This window comes from Myxine glutinosa, chromosome 7 (assembly GCF_964187855.1).
Source record: "Myxine glutinosa chromosome 7, kmMyxGlut1.1, whole genome shotgun sequence".
NCBI classification, from domain to species: Eukaryota; Metazoa; Chordata; class Myxini; order Myxiniformes; family Myxinidae; genus Myxine; species Myxine glutinosa.
This window is the reverse complement of record NC_136267.1, coordinates 111,790,470-111,795,107: the sequence shown is the minus strand read 5'-3', so window position 1 is coordinate 111,795,107 and position 4,638 is coordinate 111,790,470. Positions and strand designations below refer to the sequence as shown.

General features: G+C 41.5%; 1 protein-coding gene across 1 annotated transcript in view; it reads left to right on the top strand.

Annotated features, from left to right (window-relative positions):
• Window positions 1-1,876: 1,876 nt before the first annotated feature.
• LOC137431574 (SHC-transforming protein 1-like) overlaps window positions 1,877-4,638 on the top strand; it is a 99,654-nt gene continuing 96,892 nt past the window's right edge. The window contains exon 1 of the mRNA XM_078782137.1: window positions 1,877-2,011. The gene's annotated coding sequence lies outside the window, so the exon portion shown is untranslated. The remainder of the gene's footprint in view (window positions 2,012-4,638) is intronic.

The window sequence follows — 4,638 nt, the reverse complement described above, 5'->3', positions numbered from 1 at the left end:
AGTAGTAGTAGTAGTAGTAGTAGTAGTAGTAGTAGTAGTAGTAGTAGAGGTTGTAGTAGTAGTAATAGTAGTAGTAGTAGGGGTAGTGGTAGTAGTAGTAGTAGTAGTAGTAGTAGTAGTAGTAGTTAGTAGTAGTAGTAGTAGTTGTAGTCATTTTAAGTTGAAAGCACATGTATTAAACACGTTATAAATCCCACATTCCTACCAGAAATGGAGATTGTCAAACTCTCTCCTTTCGTGGGGGTGATCAAATATTCTCCGGCACGATGAAAATTAGCTCAGTCCTCCTTAACCACTAACACACACACACACACACACACACACACACACACACACACACACACACACACACACACACACACACACACACACACACACACACACACACACACACACACACACATACACTTCATGCCACCTGGATAGAATTAAGTTAGAGCATACATTAAGTTATAACTTAGAACATCCACTCAGCCCGAGGGAATATTTTCGGCTATAGTTCATTATACTCTCGGGAATATTTCTTTTTTTGTTCTTTATACAATTCTTTTTGTTGGCCCTCAAATGCCCAGTGAACAATTTCAGACAATGGAGCCACTTGAAATTGCATCTCTTTGTCCGCCATGTTGAATTTCAAAATGGCTGCCACCTATAAATGCCAATATTTCTGGATCTAAAACAGTCAGTGACTTGCTTTTGGTGTCTAAATGTATGTTTTGGGGGCCAATGAATCTAAGGGGTCCAGACCTAAGTTGTTTCACATGTTCACAGCACTTTTGTGACATACATACATATACATCTATTGGGGGAGGGGGGTGGGATGGTGGCTTTGACAGGCCCCTCCGTTTAAGGGGAAGGGGGAAGGGAAGTAGGAAAAATGTACCTGTGCACAGAGCGCTTTAACCTCAGTGTTGCCAAGATAAAAAGGAAATTGTAATATGCACTGCCACCATCACCAGGTGGCTCTACACCTACACGGTACACATTTTGAAATGCGGAACATCAACGTATTTGAAATGAGGGCAAATGTAATGGAAAAGCAATTACATCCAAATCAGAATCCACCACATATATGTGTCAAATCATCATTTTACCTTTTTGTTGAATATATGCTGGTGAATGTGCCGTTGATCACGTTTCTGAGTTAAGTTTGATGACGTTCAGGAAGAAGAAGAAGAAGAAGCCTTACCACCAACTTGGACCGCTTCTGGAATCGTTGGATTATTTGTGTTCAAATGTCTGGTAATTGTTTTGTATTTGTTTTGTACCACTACGAAGTAGAGAAGGCTGTGTCTGCCCTCCAAATCTGACCAAATCATTTGCACCCCCACACCCCACCCCTCTAACCTAAAATCATGCATCTGCACCTGGCTAGGTAAGGCAGTGGGATCCCAGGCAGGTATCGAGGAACTATACCCTCCGCTTGTGGCCACCAGGCAGCAATTAAAACGTCCACAACTTCCTGAAAATTGTCTTCCATTGATTCACAAAATGACGCATCGAACGATATTGAGGTCACCTGTCTGAAAACCCATCTCAATCAAGGTGGAACTGCGCGGACTTCCTTGAACTCTCCAATCGCAATGAAAACCTTCACTTTGGAGATCAAGCAACGTGGTGTGAAATGAATGGAATGGACGACCAAAACAGACCGAGTGCGTGCCAGGTGTGAAAGACCTGAGGGTGAATCGAGTGAGGTGGTCATCTTGCAGCATGCGGTGCATACCTTGAAAACAGTGCTCCGCTCCAGGATCGGACATTTCGTCTCGTACGCTGCAGACAACTTGGTGCTTTGAATGTTATTGGAATCTCGAGACACCAAGAAAAAAGAAGGAAACTCATGACTGCTAAAAACGGAGTAGCAAAGGGGAAGTTCACACCACAACTGTTTCCAAGAGCGTAAGGACATCACATTAATGCGACTCCCAGAGTGGTCGTCGAAGGTGTCCTCGATCTGCACGAGCTAGACTTTTCCTCGCAGCGCAAGGGTGACAAGGTAACTTGTTTACAGGTGAGCTGTAAACCATATAATACAAGTACATTTGTCAAGTTTTCTCAGGCGGTCTTGTTGTGCTTAAGACGCTACACCATGTTTGAGGTTCACGATACAATTTGTTTACACGGCAACAATGAGGTCAACGAATGTTTCCAAGGGATGTTCAACAAGTTCTACGAACAAGGTAGCGCTAAGTGCTCGGAGCAATAGTCCGGTGCACACCTGAGGTTTCATTAATTTGTTTTAAGTGGAATTGTGTGCACTTAAGAAAAATATATATAAATGTGCTTTTTATTTATATAATACCCTATTGTTACACTTGGCCAATTGTAAAAAATATTGTTGTGGATCAAATTTTGGATTCCCTTTGTTTATGTTGTTCCTCTGAGGTTTGTGAGGGTTTAACAGGAACTGCAATGAAAGAGGAGGCCAATAGGCCCATCAACCAACCCTATGCAATCTTGCCAACATCTTAGTACCCCCCCATATCCTCACTACTAACAGATACCTGTCCAATTATATTTTAAAACTATCTACTACCTTTACTGTCACTATACCCTACCCTTGCAGGAAATGACCAAAACCGTTGTTTACCTTATCTACTATCTGAGTGAATGACCCCCTACCTGACTACCGTCCCAACGCTCCTCTTCTTTACGCTTAAACTGTGCTCCCTTGTCCTGTCCCTGTCCATTCTGTTGAAGAATAATTCTGCACTTATTTTATCTCTACACCTTCATTATATTAAACATCTCTGTCATATCCCATCGCAATGGTTTCCTTTCTAATGTAAAAAGGCCTGCCTCTTCCAGCCGTTCCTCGTAGCTCAGGGTACCTAGGCCCGGGATCAATCGAGTAACTCTACGATGAACCCTCTCTAGGGCAGCAATGTCCTTCCTCGGATGTGGTGACCAAAACTCTACACAATATTCTAGATTAGGCCTCACTAAAATCCTGTGTAGTGTTAACATGTAGGCTTTTCTACAGATTGACTTCAAAGGTGTTCTCATGTAACTTTAAGGTTTTGTCTGATACAACAGGTTGGGATGAAGGAGTAGCTTGAATGGAGAACGAAAATTTTAACGTGGACACAAATTCCGACCTATTTAGTATAGCATGGGTATGTTAAGGGGGGAGAGGGGGGGGACCTCCCCCAACCCCATTGGAATAACTATATTGAGCTTTGTTATTGATCTGTTCATCGAATGGACGTTGAGTCAGAGGACCCGTCTGGCAGCACTGGTCATTGGTGGAAGGTTAATGCACCTGGTCCACCATTTCTAGCGTTGACATACTTGAACTCAGCTACCCAGTACCTTGCCATGGAAGTATCATCCCCCAATGTCACTACCAAGTCCATATGTGTATTTTTTTGGAGGCAAGCCTTTCTTTTGCAACTACCTTATCACAGCGCGGAGCTCCAATTTCTCCATTTTGACTGAATTTAGGGGGGTTCCCTACTTTTAATTCATTGCATGGAAAATCTGACAGCAGAAGTATGGAATTAGCAAGACATGTCATAATAACAAGGATATAGATCTTTATTCTCTGTAACTTTCATCGTCCAACCATTTTACACATAGGTTGGGCCACAAACAAATGTGATAACCCCGAGAATATAGATTTCCCCAAATCCGAGTATTAATTTGCAATTGGTCAATGGCTTTGACACGAATACAAATTTTTATTACGGACCCTAGACACAAAAAACTACACATAATCGAACAAACAGTTTCAAAAGGAGCACCTGTCCCTCATTACAGCATTTAAATGGCATCAGGTGTGGCAATAAATGTGTGTTGTTGCTCCCAGTTTGCTGGCTCGATGACAGAAGACACCATTTGTATTTTTGCCGCCTTCATACTCACAGATACCATGTTTGTCAATAATTGTCTGCAAGTATCCTTGCTGATTCATGCAAATGTTACACTGATGTCAACGACCGTCCGTTACTCCTCCAAGATCACTGTAAAAACAAATAGACATAACCGATGATGACATGTTGGGCCTACCAATGGCACCTCGTGTTATCAAAAGGAACTCGAGCAACAAGCTCATGGGAATCAGAAACATTTCAAACCAAGAAACACTGTAGTTCTGAGGTCAGGGATGACCTCGTACGGAATTTCATATTTTTCATCATTTTCATCTGAATCGGTGGGGAATTCACATGAAATTTTTTTTAATTCAGAAGTGTAATATGTACTCATATATATATATATAACATAACATTTGCGTCTGTGTGTGTGTGTGTGTGTGTGTGTATAGATCCATAGATCTCCCGATGTCCCTGCTCTCTACTGTTGTGTTTGTGTGTTTCCCTCTCTCTGCCCCTCTTGTCTCCCGCTCCCTTCATGTTATGTTTTATGTGTCTTTGTGTTTTTTTGTGTTTAATGCGTTAGCTCTCACACGAGCCTCGACTTTGTATACAAATTTTTTATTTATTTATTTATCCCTGACAGTTCCTCAAAAAATAGAACGCAACGAAAGGAACGAGAAATATATATTGTGTTTGTGGTTAAAAAGGGTTCATTATAAACTCAGTGAATTCAACTTATCAGTTTTGCTTTAAAAACCTCTTACTCATTTCCACGTTGAGAAATTCCCATTTTATCAAAAATTTGTTCCACTCCCACAAATGT